This window comes from Meles meles, chromosome 1 (genome assembly GCF_922984935.1).
Source record: "Meles meles chromosome 1, mMelMel3.1 paternal haplotype, whole genome shotgun sequence".
NCBI lineage: Eukaryota > Metazoa > Chordata > Mammalia > Carnivora > Mustelidae > Meles > Meles meles.
In genome coordinates this window covers 62,214,919-62,231,685 of record NC_060066.1, presented here as the reverse complement: position 1 = coordinate 62,231,685, position 16,767 = coordinate 62,214,919, and positions in this window count along the sequence as shown.

Here is a 16,767-nt window from a genome sequence, read left to right as displayed (position 1 = left end):
TACTCTCCTCCCTTTTGAAATAACGATCTCAATTATCTGCCATTTCTAAAGTCTGATTCCCTCAAGTGGCCAGAATGGAAAATGCATGTCTTGCCTTTTAAGTTGCAAGCATATGAAATAAACTGGAACGATGGAAGATAAAGGGACTCATTTTTCAACAATGTTAAAAATAAAAGACAGTAGTTTTAAATCATGATCAAGATATCAACACAGACTTATTTTTACCATATATTAAGGCTAAAAATGACAGCCTACAATTTATGAACTGTCAGGTCCAGAAAAATGTCTAGAGAGCATTATTTTTTTCTTAATGCAAACCTGCAAAGATCTGCAGAAATATTTATCTTAAACAAAAATTGAACAAATAACTCAGCTCAAGATCAATACAAATCAAAAGAAAACACAGAAATAAACTTCGTTACATAGATATTATTAGCAACATTTCTATTCCACATCATCTGAATTAGTTGACAAATCTAAGAAAGTAGAGTTTGGCTTTTTTTTTTTCTTTCTTTCTTTCTTTCTTTTTTTTTTTTTTTTTTTTTTTAGGGGAAAATATCTACACAGAGTGTGGAATTAGACAACAGGAGCAATAACCAGAAAGGATATTTAGAGGCTAGATGGGAACCTTTAATTCCAGGAGGTTTCATTTCTCCATATGACCTCATTTTGTAGCTTTTGGTATTTTCCATCACATAAGTGAAAGAAGGTAAACCAATGCACACAGACCCAAACTGTTGAACAGAGGGACATTTCTGCAACACTTCTGGTTTCATCCTAAGTTTAGCTTGGATTTTTGAATTTCAGAGTTCTCCCTGTTTCTTTGTGAACATGCGATTTTCAAATTTTGCTGGGTTCCAAACTTATCAGTGAGTTTATTTTATGTTAAGAACCTTAAAAGTCCAATCTTTGCAATGCCAATAGAAACAACAAAAACATAAATAAATCATTGCAATGAGCCAAGAAGATCCAATTTAAGAAGGTAAATCTAAAAGATTTTTGCCAGAGTATAAACAGAAAGGATTGAAAATTTTGCAAATACTATATTTTTCTTCTTACTGAAACTATAAACTTCACAACATTTTCTTAAATGTGATCAAAATTTCTTTTTCAAAAGAAAAAAAACGAGAGTGGAAATATGTGATAACCTAAATTATTCTACATACTGTCATTTGACAATCTCTCTCTCTCTCTCTCTTTTTTTAAAGACTCTATTTATTTTAGAGAGAGATAGGGAGAGCATGGGGGGAAGGGGCAAGGGGGAAGAGCAGAGGAAGAGAGAGAGAGAATCCTAAGCCAACTCTGCTCTGAGCCGGAGCCCGGCCAAAGGCACAATCCCATGACACTGAGATCATGCACGGCCTGAGCCAAAATCAAGAGTCAGGTGCTTAACCAACTAAGGTGCCCAGGCACCCCTAGACATTCTTTTTTGGAAGATTAGTTTGTGCAGTTTAGCTACCACAACTCAACTTTCTTAGTATTACTCTGGTTCCTTATTAGATAGGCTGGAAGAATCTTGTTCCCACGTTAAATAGATGCCTGAGGTTGCCATTTGTGAATTGTGTGGTTTCTGAGTTGAACTCTGAATAGGGAATCTAGAAATAACACCGGTATTCTTATTCCTACCTAGGGTTGTACGCTGTGCCCTACAGGTTGTAATCCAAATGATATGGAGGGCTTGCTAGCCAAACTGTCTCCCGTAAACAGGAGCTATGGTGTTTGATATTCCATCATTAAGGAAGACTCTTGGGATTCTTCTCTTTGACCCTGCTTTTACAAAGCAGAACTCCTAAGAGGTACAACACATTCCATTAGTGTGCTCCAAGATGCCAGGCTGAGAGAGAGAAGGCAATATTAGAATACTGCATGATCTCTGCATAGATCTCTTGGTCTATAGGTTCCTCCTGCCCCAGCCCCCCTGCTTCTCTGACTGCTGCCAGTCACTGTCCTACTTATATCCGAATTCCTCACCCTATCTGTGATCTCTTGCCATTCGCCGCTGCTCAGTGGCATAGACCTCCACACGTGCACACACCCCTACACCATGCTTTGTCTTAGTGAACTTCTCACCACATCAGGCTCCTTCACTGTTCTTTACCACTTCTAATTCCTCTGTATGTGCCTACTCTTTCAGCCTTCAGTTCTCTGAAGAAAAAAACAGCCTTTTTGCCTGTTAAGCCTCTACCTCGTCCTTCAGTATCCAGTTTAAATGATGCCTTCTCGGTGGCATCTAAGACTTCATTCCTTTATTATTTATTCATTTATTCAACAAATATTGAGTACTTGCTACGTGCCAAGAGGAATTTTTCGGTGTGGGGATATTATAGTACACAAAAATAGGTCAGCTGAATTTTTGGGAGGCTTAAAGAGTAGTGGGAGGGACAAGCATTCATAAAATAATTATCTGAACAAAGGGGAAGCTGGAAAAGGTGTACCCGTGTCACTGCTATAGATGGGAGAGATCAGGGAAGCCTTCTCTGAACAAAAGAGTGTTCTATGCTGAGGGAGTAGCATGTACAAAGGCTGACATGGGGTGGGGGAGGATTGCAAGCCAAGAGCAGAGAGTAGAAATAAAACAGATTTGAGTTGGGCACTAATTTCTTAAACATAACATCAAACGTGTACAAATGAAATAAAAAATAGATAAGCTGGATTTAATAAAAATTAAATCTTTTGTAGTTCAAAAGATGTCATCAATTAAGTGAAATGAGAACCCACCAAATGGGGGAAATATTTACAAACCATATATCGGTTATATGACTTGCATCCAGAATATATAAAGAAGTCTTAAAACCCAAGAATGAAAAGACACTCCAATTAAAATGGGTTAACAATTTGAATAAATATTTCTCCGAAGAAGAGATACAAATGTTCAATAAACATATGAAAAGATGTCTAACTTCATTCTTTATTAGAGAAATGCAAGTCAAAACCACAATGAGATACCACTTTATACCCATACGGATGGCTATAACATGCAGACATGAACAAGCAACAACAAGGATGTGGAAAGCTTGGAACCTTTATATATTGCTGGTAGGAGTATATGAAATTGTGGAAACTGTGGAACTACTTTGGAAAATAGTTTTTCATTAAAAGTTAAACATAGGGGTGCCTGGGTGGCTCAGTGGGTTAAAGCCTCTGCCTTCGGCTCAGGTCATGATCCCAGAGTCCTGGGATCGAGCCCCGCATCAGGCTCTCTGCTCTGCGGGGAGCCTGTTTCCTCCTCTCTCTCTGCCTGCCTCTCTGCCTACTTGTGATCTCTGTCTGTCAAATAAATAAATAAAATCTTTAAAAAAAAAAAAGTTAAACATAGACTTACTATATGATCCAGTATATGCCATTCCTAGGTATCTACCCAGAAACAGTGAAATATATGTCCACACAAAGACTTGTACGTGAATGTTCATAGTAGCATTATTCATCATTACCCCTCCTCCCCCACAGAAACAACCAAATGTCCATCAACTGAGGAATGGATAAACAAAGTGTGGTCAATCCATACAACAGAATACTATTCTAAACTAAAAGGAGATAAAGTCTTGATATATGCTTGTAACATGGATAAACCTCAAAAAATCCTCAGTGACCGGAGCCAGTCACAAAAGAATGGATTTCGTATGATTATATGAAATATCCAGAAAAGGCAAATCTATAAAGAGAGGTAGTAGATTAAGGATTGCGCAGGGTGTGGGGGCGGGGGTGGATTTAGACTGAGGAATGACTATAAATGGATATAAGGTTTCCTTTTAGGGTGACAGAAATGTTTTAAACTCAGATTGTGGTGACATACTAGAATTATTTTAATTCTACACTTAAAACAGATGAAGTGTGATTTTTATGGCACATAAATGATATCTCAATAAAGCTGTTCAGGAAAATCATAAGTCTGCATGGCCAGAACCCAGAGCATGAAGGACACCAAAGCTGGGTGATGCACCCTCTGGTAGGCAGTTGTATTAAGGAGCTTCGTTTTTATCCTCAAAGAAGGAGAAAACTGTACAAGGATTTTAATCAGAGGTGAGTGGTAGTAATGACGTGATTGGATTTGCATTCTGAAAAGCAAAATTAATGTGTGCAAAAAGTTTAGAGTTAGAGGTAGATCAAGTTTATTGTGTGTGTGTGTGCGCACACGCGTGTGTGCTCACTGAGTCAGTCTGAGCGATCGTATTCAGTGTGATTTATCCATTTGCCTGCATTTATTTATCAGTTTACCTTTTCTTCCTGCAGCACCACTGTAAGTTCTGAAAGGTAGGAATGATGCCTTATTTAACCTTGTATTTCCAGTGCCTAGCACTTGTCTGACATTCAGCAAGCTCTCAATGCTTATAAGATGAATGATGCTGAAAGGAGCAGAGGAACACAGGGGAAATTCAACCTCAAGTCTACTACTCTGCCTATTGAGCTAGGCTGGTTATCTTCAATCAGTAGCTTTGCAAACGGACTAACAGTTTAATCTCTGATCAGAAGAATGCATCATTATCATACTGCTCGCTTCACCCTATACTCCTTAGGAACCAATATTTTAGGAAAAATAAACAAAAGTTTATAAAAGTAAAACAAAAGTTTACTGTCGTATGTATATGTTTTCTCTGTGTGCCCTCTGTATCTGTGCAAACACTGGCAACAAAATTCTAACTTCAGTATTTTCCAGATTTTTTGTACTTTCAGCTTGGAGTCGTAACCACTTCCTTCAATAGGTTGAATGCAATTTGTCAAGTTAAACAAAATGTTGGTAAAACTGATTATGCTACCTAGACAATTGATGCATAAAGATACATGTACTACCGACAAATACATAGTATTTTTGGAGAGGGTCATATAATTGTACACTCCAATTCACTTTTACAGGAAAGAAGGGAAGTAGATGGAAAATCAAAGCTAAACCAAAACGTCTCCCAGCCTATAGCCTAAAGTCCATGTTCAGCCCCATCACTTACATCTCAAATACACATCTCGTGTTTTGAAAGAGAACTCAAGTCCAGAATTATGACTAGGAGACCCGAAATGATTCTAAACAAGAAATAAAAACTCTGTTATCTAAATCTGAAAAAAGGCAATAACAAACAAAAATATCTTTTTGAAAATTAATTGGCCAGAACTATTTCCTATCATCTCACTTATTTAAAAATCTATGTTACGTGAATTTGACAAAATTGAAGCAAATTATGCAAAAGAATAAACTGGCATCAAGTGACTCCCACAGCACATTTCTCTGCTTCATGATTTTCCAAGAACATCTGTGGGCTTGTACTCCCAGAGCTCAGGGTAACATGCTTTGCCTCCTTAAGTCACTGCTCGCCCTGCAGTTTTTCTCTGCACAAGATTCCTGACCTATCGGGCACAGGCAAAGCCCAAAAGACATTGTGATGAATTTACCCAACAACCATTTCAATCAAATGTTCTGTTAAATGTTTTTAAAGTCCAAATTAACCAGTTATCTAGAGTGACTGTTTCTGCATTTGTATCTAGGGAGTGACTGTCAGCAAACTTTTTGCTGTAATGAACTGGGCCAAAATTTGCTGTAATGAACTGGGCCAAAATCTTTATTTTTTTCAGCTAATACAATCTTCTATTCCATGTATGTAGTCCGGCCTTTTCAAACCACTTCACTGAATCTTGGAGACCTTTTTCCAATTTGCGTTTCTCATCAAGCTCTACCTACAAGAACTGCCTGGTGTTCAGGGTTTAGATGGTTTTGAGCAATTTTAAAGAAGAACAGCAAAGGAGGTAAAAATATGTTTCTTTCATGTTGCTATCACTCAAAAATAAAAGCAGATTTTTCTCAGACTAGAACCCTACCCATAAATCAACTTTGGGAAGCATCAAACAGTAATTTAATTGTAAAAGAAAATTTCTTAGAAAATGATACAAGCCATTATGATTGTATTGCTAAACAATTTGGAATCCATCTATAACATAGAGTTTTTATAAAGTCCAGGTGCCTTTTTAAATATTTTGAGTTTAATAATTTAGGTTGTAGGTATGATGTAAACCATCTGCATCTTCCTGTTTGTAAGCAGTGAGTTTTCTGCTCACAGCTGGCCTGTACTTAAATTCTAGAAGCCAAGGAGCCAAACTAACCTGCCCATGTGTGGTAGTCGTCTTTTGTAATAGAATCTGAAATAAGAATATGTTGTGCAAAGTTGGGTAATGTGGTCCTACACTTCAATAAATCTGTTTAGAATTCTGTTATTATGCATTTAAAACTCAAGTTATTATAGTTTAAGTCAAGAAGCTTTTATGAAGACTCCATATTTTAGATTACAGAGGCTCAGAATTTTTCAGTAGTCCTAAGAGTTCACATTTTAGCCAACCAGGGTGTTAAAAAAAAAATCCATTAACAGGTGTTGAGAGTAGTCTACCAAAACTTGACAATATCTCTGGCTGTTTGGTAAGGCACACTTAAGCACATTCTTGCATGAATGCTTAAAGGTGCCATTAGAATTGGTCCTAGGGCAGAGGTGACACAATGGGTCACGAAATCTTCTCTTGACTGGTATTTAAAGCAGGCAATTAGCCAGCTAAGACAACAGAGTCAGCACTTTCAGACATCTCATTAGTACCCAGGGAGAGAGTTAGTGAAAGGGAAACCAGATTGGTACTCACCTCTGTAGCCTGAGACCACCATCAGTAAGGAGGAGACAAGTCCTTTGGAGCAGGGTAATGCTTATGAGGATGCAGTCAAGAATTGTGGAGAACAGTTTAAAAGAAGAATGACCAGTGTCAGCAAACAGAGCCAGGACACTGAATCAGCATGCAGCATCAGTGGTAAGGCAAAAGTCACCAAGAACAGAAAGGTGCCAGAGGCGAGGAGGCAACACTCAGTGTCATTCTCTACAATGTCACAGCAACCCCAGGGGTCCATGCCATCGCACCAATCTCCTTGGTTGTGCTTGGTCAGCAGGTTCTCCTTCCGAGAGGTACTTATTGGTCCTTGGGGCAAATGGAATCATGGGCCAAGGAGCCGCTCTGTGATGCCGAGATCTGCGTGCCTGTGTTTTCCTTTCTTCACACAGCTTGTACCTCTGTATGCCAGACGTTGCACTTTCAGGCAGGTAAAAACAAGACTGTTCAGTAAGAGGTAATGTCTATTGGAAAGAACAATTCAGCGACTTTCTACGATGAGGAGTTCTGGGTTAATTTTAATGTGGCAGGGGAAAAAAATGATCTAGCCATGCATGATGAAACTACTCTGACAGCTCAATGGAAGTTTAGTATGTAGTGGCTGGCAGCAACCTGAACGTGGCTGGCTGCATGAAAAGAGAGCCAGGCACACCTCTACTGCAGGAGAAGTGTGGATGCCCAAATGATAGGTCACTACTGCCCAAATACCCTGGCAGAAGACAAGATCATGGCCGTGAGGCATGTGTGGTGAAGGCACCTGGTCAATGTGGAAACAACCAAGCCATTTATGAGCCATGTTATATCATCACTCTATATGTACGTGCATACACACAGAGTTTTAATGATTTTGCAATTAGGAAATACATGATAAAATTAAAGATCACGGATACTATTTAGCTCTGAAACTGTTGCAGAATAGGGAACATGTGAATCCTTAGGGAAAAAAACACTGAAGCTTTAATTTAGAAAAATAACCCAACTCGGTTCAATAAGTACCCACATTTACCGAGTACCCACTATGTGCAGGGTTGCTACTATAAAAAGATGTATGAGACATCTTGCCAGGATTTAGTAGGGGAAATTCCTGCATAAATAGCTAGTTGCAAAATATGAGAAAATGTAAGAGAACTTTCAGTAGAGTTCCTTGCAAGATGCTAATAAGGTGTTGTGGAAGATGGGTTATCTTATAATATTTTTGTAAAACACTGACATTGTATCTTTTCACGTGTATCACCATTGTGCTTAATGCCTAGTATATAGTAGAAACAACTGAAGCTGTTCAGCTCAGGTCAAGTCAGTCATGGTGGTTTGGAATACGGACTTTAGGGCAAATAATTCAGGGTTTAGACTCAGTCATTGGAAAAGACAAACTTGATGTTGACCTTTCTCCTCTCTTCTCTCTCAAGGATATGGCCCCTTACCCAACCTCAGGAAGTTGTCTGGACATCTGAGTGTTGCCTCTGTTCCTCTCTGGTCTCTGTGGAGAGGTCTGTATTTCTGGCTTCTGTCCTATAGCGTCTAGCCCTATCTACCCATGGGCAGTGCCAGCATCTCCTGCTGTCTGAGCCCTGGGCTCTGCAAAGGAGGTCTAGGACTTGGCATCCACCTCTTCTCACCCTGCACTGAGCATACCCTAGCTGTGCGCATAGGGATGTAGTTGCGTGAGATCTCCCTAAGCCAGGTCTAGGGTGTAGGGGATGCAGGTTGGTATATTAGGGTTTCTCTCACCCTAAATATTCTATGCTGCCATGTTTTCTTTATCATAATAACCTGAGATAGGAATAGCAAATATTGTGAGACTGCTTCCTCCCAGAATTTCAGGAGGGAAGCAGTGCCAAACTGTCTTCTGTGCTTAGCATCCTAATCTTGAACCCCATCTTGGAGATCCTCTTGTCCTTCCTAAGGTAATACCCAGAGGTGGGTGCCAAGAAACACATTCAGTTGCAGTCTGGGTTTCTTCTCCCTTGAACATCAGCATCCTCCTGTCAGATGTGGTAAGAGTGAGAAAAAGGCATGGTATTCAGTATCCTCTTCTATCTGATCTGGAGTAAAGACTTGAATTTAAAGAAATGTTTAGAATACAGGAAAAAGTTTTATTGTCATGAGCCAAACTCTTGCAAGCCAGAAGGTATTTCATTTTGGACTCAGGCACCTGATTGTCTAAAATTGTCTTCACGTTTTCAATTACATCTATTTTCCCTTGAAGCAATAGAGACCTACAGAGTTCTAGTACATTCCCTCCAGCACATCTGTCCGGGTTGTCTCCCAGTGTCTCAATTACTTTACAACTCTGTAAGTGGTAGAAATTAGATACAATATAAATGATTTTTCTTAGTAAAAATGCAAATAAATTTTGTCTGGTAGAAGTGAGATAGATGAAATTCATCATTAATTAAAGCCCACTGACTAGTTCTGCATCTATTAGCAAATGTATTTGAGAATTTGTAATGGCATATACATGGATGTGAATTTGAATTCTGCTTTATGTTGGTAATAACAGCTGTTTTCCTCACTAAAAAAAGTCTCTGACATGTATTCATTTTATATTTGTATGAGAATCATCATTTTACCTTTTGAAACAATTATTCTTCAACAATTTGTTATTCTCATTTAGCCAAAGAGGGAATTAAGTTTTAAAGAAACCCATCGACTTGTCCAAGGTTGGACGAATAATAATAGATAGAAGCAAAATTTGAATTCATGTATTTGACCCCAAATCCAAGCTTCTAAATTCTGTACTGCTCCATGATTAAAATATAAAGAAATCTGAAAAAATACCTTAAAGGTGCCCAGATAGTTATTCTAAAAGGAAAATTTCTTAAAGTTTCACATTATTTTTTTTACGGTATTTGTTAGCACCACTTTTGTGCTTCTGTTGGGAGATGGCCTACGTTTTTGCATTGTAATTTTAAGGCAAAAAAGCCATGAAACTCATTGTTATATGTGTAATTTTATAGATAGTACTCCCCTCTCCCCTAGTTAAATGGTTGTCAGAAAAAAAAAAACTTATGGCATTTCTGTATATATTAGGGAGATTTTTCAAAGTAAATTTTTACACTATGCTTTATGGAAAAACCAACTATGAGTCATAGCTATGAAGAAATATCTCCAATTCCTATGCCACTTAATTAAATACTCTATATGGAGATGAGGGAAACTTTAAAATAGCTTATATGGATCACTTACAATGGTCTCTGAAGAGGGTTTGAGTAGAAGTATTATCTTAGATTTATTTCTCAGTGAAAATTTCCAAAAATAAAAACATCACCTATATCCAGATCTGGAACAAAGAATCCTTTAAGAAAAACAGAGCAATATTTCAGCTGGGTCATTTGTCGACATTTCACAGTACAACAAATGGCACATTTATTCAACCACATTTCAAATAGATCACTTTTGTAAAAAAATTTACAGTTACAGGTTTCAAAAAAATGTTGAACTTTGCAAAACAAGCTGAACCACATGTGTCAGTTCATACTTTTAAGTGAATTTTGGAAAAAATTCAAAGGGAAAATAAATGAATATCCCAAGAAACAAAATTAGTCCCAGTAAGGTGTTCCTGAAAGGAATTACATAATTTCTGTTTTAGGAATTCTTTTTAAAAAAAACAGTGAAGTACCCTTGATCTTGGATACATGGACTGAATAACTTTAGAGACATCAACTATGTACTATGCTACCTTTTTCAGTCTGATAGGTAGGGAATATTCGGGTAGACCTTGGTGATTTTGATGACGTCACAATCATTCTTCCTAGCTAAAAACATCCAAATTTTATTCAGGTAGCAAGAGGAGTCCCCTGATCTTGACGAAAGCACACTCCTCAGTCCCAGGGAATAGAAGCCATGACTGGTTAGTTCATACTAGTAAAATGAGTTATGGCCATGTATGTCCCTGAGCCAGTTTAGGTGTGGAGAATGGTGTCCAGTTTCATTAATGAGATATAAGGGAAATTAGTTGGAACTAAAAAGTCAGACCTTGCTGAGGACAGCTTTTTGTCCTCCACCCTTTTTTTTACCTGCTTGGGAAGCGGGAACAAGGTCATGCTGATTGCAGCAGCAGCAGCAGCAGCCATTTTATGACCAAAAAGTAAAAAGCCAACATGCTAAAGACAGTAAGACAGAATGGACAGAAAGAGAGTAATACACTGATGAGGTTACTGAGCTGGCCTGCCAAACTGGGAAGTGCCTACCCACCCTCCAAACGTTTTTTAGGAGCTGCTTCAATGTTTGTTTGTTTGTTTTTAAAAGATTTTACTTATTTATTTGACAGACAGAGATCACAAATAGGCGGGGAGGTAGGCAGAGAGAGAGGAGGAAGCGGGCTCCCCGCCCTGGGATCATGACCTGAGCTGAAGGCAGAGGCCTCAACCCAGTGAACCACCCAGGCACCCCTGTTTCAATGTTTTTACTGTTTAAGTTATTCTCTGTTGGGTTTTTTGTTCCTTTTGTTGAAGGCATTCCTAATAAGTTTTAGTTTTTATACCTAACACATATCCACTTTTAATTTTCATGGCCTATTTTTCAATAGAGCAAGTATGATGAACCTTCGGTATCCTTGTTCATATCTTACTGAGAAAACATTTTGTACTATGAATAGAAATAGAAACACTGTGAGAATGGAACCAAATGTTACTATTTGTGTACTATTCAAGGTCAAATTCAAAGTGAACTTCACACCAAAAGATCTGTATGCCCTTTTTTCCTCTCCTTATAACTCTCTTAGATATGTAGGCTTCAGCGCCACCCGAATTTAGGGTCCCCACTTAGGCTACCCCCTCTAAACAGAGCCCCATGGCCTGGACTCTGCCCATTATATTTTTGAAAAGTGATTACTACAGTCCGATTTATAAACATCCCATGAGCAATAAGCACTGTTTCCTTCCTCTCAAACATATTACCCTTCTTGTCTAATGTGCCAAAGTAGATTTTTACAGTTTAAGTAAACTTTGTGACTATCCTTTTGATTTTTTTCACTTAATATAATTTGTAATTATCCATTTTCCAGTTTGGCAACATTTGAGTTATTTCTGGATCTATTTTTGCCTTTCTTCTCACCATTAATATGTTTCTAACCATTGTCCCTTTTACTTAAGGCCTTGATCTCTTAAAAAAAAAACACACTCGCACACAAATTCTCTAGGGTGGTCTTGGTACCAAGCACACACTAGGTAGCCAATAAGAAAATGAACGAGGTGTGTTCTTGAGTGCTAAAATGAAGGTATGAGCACACTACCTATGAACAAATTACCTATTTTATCTAAATAGCTATTTATCTCTGTGTGTGTGTGTGTGTATACACACATATTTATTTTAATGCTTAATATAGATTTATAGATATAATGCCTATAAAGCCAAAGGAAGAAGCCCCTTGTTAGATAGCTGGCCATTGGGGACCATGGGACATTTATGTTTGTTTGAGTCCAAGTATCTTTGGAATTGGATTTTATGCTATACATGTCTGTGCTGCTGGTTTTCTACCTTTAGTTGCTTTACTTGATCACCCATTTCCAGGTGTCTTGGTAAATGATTGTGTCCCCTAGCCACAATCTCTTTGAAGGCTCCAGGAGAAGGGAGAGTGAGGGAACAGAAGAGGAGAACCCAACTTAATTTTGGTAGTTGGATTCTCTTTGATGTGGATGATAATCTATGTCAGGATGGCAGTATATCATATAAGAGATTTGATCAGTGCTCTTTTTTTTTTTTTTCCAGAAAGGATATATTAGGCAGAGAAGAACAAAAAGGTAAGAAAAAGTCACTGAGATGCAGCCAGAAACAGAAATTCTCTTCTGGACGGTCAGAAGGAGTCTTAGCAAGTGGGACCACAATCACTTCTATAGCTAGTATTTTGGTTTCACTGGGGAGAAGGGGGTCTGTGCTGTTTCCAGTTCCAACAAGGCCACACTGCTCAACAGAGGTGAAGATTTAATGCCAGAAACACCAACAAAGAAAAAGAGTTTCCCTTAGCAACCCACTTTGAACACATTTTCAGTTTTTTCTTTCTGTTTTAGACACAGTAGCCAACATTCTGACTGACTGCTATAATCAACATAATTTCTCAAAACTGTTTATCTCCTAACCTACTCTCTTGTTCAACTACCTCTCAACAATGGATTAATTCACTTTGGCTGAATTTTTATGGTCCTCTCCAGCATGATGACAACACACTATTGAAAGTTCTCTTAATTGGAGATTAAGCCCCTTTCCACTGGAAGACAACATACAAAATAAGAATCCAGAGTATATCCACTTCTTGAATTTCATATCACATATTGAGGAATTCCATGTGACTTAGGTGGGGATGTGACATATTGTTGTTCTCACCCTCCTGCTCAGAGAATTTTTTTCTATCATGAAACAATAACTTTATGAGGGTCTTTGGGGGAAAAGCAAACTCATTTTGAAAAGTAGGGAAAAACTATCACCGGGGAAGAGAAAGCAACAGAAGACCATGAGGAAATGTGATATTTCCAGGAATTTGGAAACGTAACTTTTGTATTTGATGTATCACAGAGATTAGAGGCCCATCTTCAGTTTCAAACCTGCTGGGTAACTCTTTCTATCATTAGCCAATAAAAGTGTCTTCAGTTACATTTTTGTAGTACATTCTCAGGGTTATAGAATTTCTCTTTGAGTCCCCCGCCCCCTGCCCCAAGGCTCCACTGCCTAAGGAAGGAAGGAGTTAATGCCCTTGGCCATCAGCAAAAAAGTTACAAGCGGAGGAAAAATACATGATTGAAGAACAGAACACTTAATTACATATAGAGGTCTTGAAAGAAAGATCCCTTGAGCTAGCAGACCATAGGACAATGGGTCAGCAGTTTTAGAATCGATTTCTGACCATCATTGACTCAGGATACTAGGAAAGTCCGATGTTTCTGCTTTTCAAAAATTTATTGCACCATCATAGCAATCATCATTTTTTAAATATAATTGATGCTTACTGAGCACCCACATTCTAGGGACTTTTTACCAGAGCAGAAAGCAATATGATTTTCATAAAAAAAAAAAAAAAAGCAGTCATGAAAAACTGTAGCAAAGATTTGCAGTAGTGAGGGAGTGGGATAGGATATTAGAAATCTGCCTTTTGGGGCTCCTGCAAGGGTTCTATCTTCCGTGTGTGCTTTTGCACGTAGAAGGGGCTATGCTTTATGGAATGTCATTTCCAAATTCCTAGAATGCAACACACTTTGTTTGCTTTAAAGTCTAAGGCTGGTGGGGTGTCTGGGTGGCTCGGTGGGTTAAAGCCTCTGCCTTCAGCTCAGGTCATGGTCCCAGGGTCCTGGGATGGAGCCCTGCATCAAGCCCCGCATCGAGCCCCGCATCGGGTTCTCTGCTCATCGGGGAGCCTGCTTCCTCCTCTCTCTGCCTGCCTCTCTGCCTGCTTGTGATCTCTGTCTGTTAAATAAATAAATAAAATCTTTAAAAAAAAGTCTAAGGCTGGTAGTATTTCCATTTTACAAAAGAAAAAATCTGAGCATGGAAGAATTTAGAAATCTTGCTAAAGCTGCTTGTCTAGGTGGCTTTAAAGTCTATATTTATGCCTATATTTCTTCATGGACCTAATTGGTAAGTGTTAACACCAACCAGTTGACTCTTTGTTTCCTGTTCTCCTGTGCTTAACTTTGTCTCTTAAATTCCAGGATTAGACCTGGGAATATTGGGATCTTAGAGCTCTCTGATATTCACATGTGCATGGCTTACATGTTCAAATAGTCTAATAAATAGGAAAGCCTCCTAGGGAAAAGGAGGTCCTTTGGCTCTGTTTTTATTAGTAGAGACAATTCAAGCTGGGGACAGCTTGAGGGACGTGGGTTCCCTCACCCTTTCTGCTGATTCTGCAAGAATGCTTCTCCCAAGCACATGGTCCCATCACTTTTTTTTTCTTTTTTTTAAGTTTATTTGTTTATTTATTTGACAGACAGACATCACAAGTAGGCAGAGAGGCAGGCAGAGAGAGAGAGGGAAGCAGGTGCCCTGATGAGCAGAGAGCCCAATGTGGGGCTCGATCCCAGGACCCTGGGACCATGACCTGAGCTGAAGACAGAGGCTTTAACACACTGAGTCACCCAGATACCCCTCCCATCACTTTTGAGCTATAAGGATCTCATATCCAGTTTTGGAGAAGGGACTCCCTCAGGGAAATTAGGGACGAGAAGTATGGACCCTGGTCATCATGGGGGAGCCATAATTTCAGAGAAGCTAACAGAAATTGTATATTCATTTGCAAATAGTCCATGCAAGCTAACAGCAACTTCTCCACTTTTTCTAGAATTATATTACTTCTCAAGGGGGAAAAAAAAAGCTGGTTGGAGAAGACAAATGTTATAAAATTGACAATTTCAAGTCATGGGGAAAATATTAGTGAGTGAAAAAATGAAGAATGGCTGAACATGATACAAGAATAGTGGATAAAGGACCATTGTTGAAGCTGGGTGATGTGTATGTGGAAATTCATTATCCTATGGTTTTTACTTTGCACATATTTGGAAAATTTTATGATAAGAAGTTAAGGAAATTTGGAAAGTAATGGTAGGACTGACAAGACGGAAGATGGACTAGAGAGAGGTGATCGAAGGAAGTGTGGAGCATATATAATGAGGTTTCAGGTCATTCCATTGAAGATGGATGTGACAAGAGTTACAAGTTTAGGCTGACTGCTTAAAATTATATTACAAACAGGCACAGAGCAAATATCAAAATACAAATAACAAAATTGGTGGAAGCTTGGGGAAGGGAGAAGAATTACTGTAAACCAATTTCGTCATCTGGCATAAGGAAGATTTACTCATTTCTACTGAAACTTGATTAATTAGAACAAAGAAGTACATACAACTTGTTTACAGTTAAAGAGGCCCTGAACAGAAAGACTGAAAACAGAACATATTAAAAATAGGGCTTGAGATAAAGAGGAAGGGGGGAAGAATAAGAAAATGTTATTCCTCCCTGATCAAATCTTCTGATAACTTGTTGAGGATATGAGAGGATTCCATGAGTCTTGGATGTGAATACGGAGGGACAGTCAGATCTACATATATATTTCATATATATATATATATTTCATATATATATATGAAACAACAAAGTTGTGAAGTTAAGAAATGATAATGCATACTAATCTGTTGTAGATCTGACTGTCCCTCTGTATTTATATATATATATACATATATATATAAAATAATATTGTGACTCTTTCCTATGTATGGATTGTTAAAATCTAGAATACAATTAAAATGGAAAAGTTATGGGAAACACGGATGATATGAGATTTTTATTCGATAACGGTAACTGTTTAATAAAGCAATGAATCCTGGAATGGGGAAAAGAACAATAAAAGGTGTGTTTCGTGGTGCAAGTTTAGGAACTGTAATAAATAAAGTTTGTGGAGTTTATTGGACTTCTGCTGTCATCTTAAAATATGTTTTTATTGCTGAAATATTTTAACTTCTACACCTGATTCTTAGTAAAAACAGGTCTCAAAGACAGTTCAAAGGCTCTTGACAAGTTTTCTGATATATTCTCAGAAATAGAGTCAGAGTTATCTTTATGTAGAATCATGTCTGAATCCTGCTCAGAATATTTCTAGCTTTTCCTGGATGCCCAGTTACATCACCTCTACCGAAGCCAAATGCATTTTTCCTCCCGCCCCTTGAGCTATTTGGGTGTTCTGTTTATGCTTAAAAATCTTTGCACACTAACCACAATATGCTGATGTTGAGGATTTGGCCCTGCCTTCATTCTATTTATTTATTTTCTAGCAATCAATTTGAACTGAAATCAGATTCGCAAGCTTGAGAGATGAGACCTTCTGCTACCTCTGGTTCCTGTGAGTTCTCTTGCTCAATGATGGAGAACTTGAAGAGGGGGATTAGATAAGCATCATTTTGTGCGGTTTTCCCCTCTCTCTAGCTGCCCCGTTACCTCTGCCTTCCAAAGGAAAGACTTAATAAATTAATTCACATGGAGTTAAATAACGAATGATGCAATGTTACACTCCCCCAAACAAGGGGACAGAGAAGAGTAGAGGTCTTTGGAGAACAAGGGACACATTTTCATATCCACACCCACATTACAAGCTGCCGATTTTCCTTTTGGATAAAATCTGCCCTGCATGTAGTACACTTGCCCCTGTTTATTCAGACC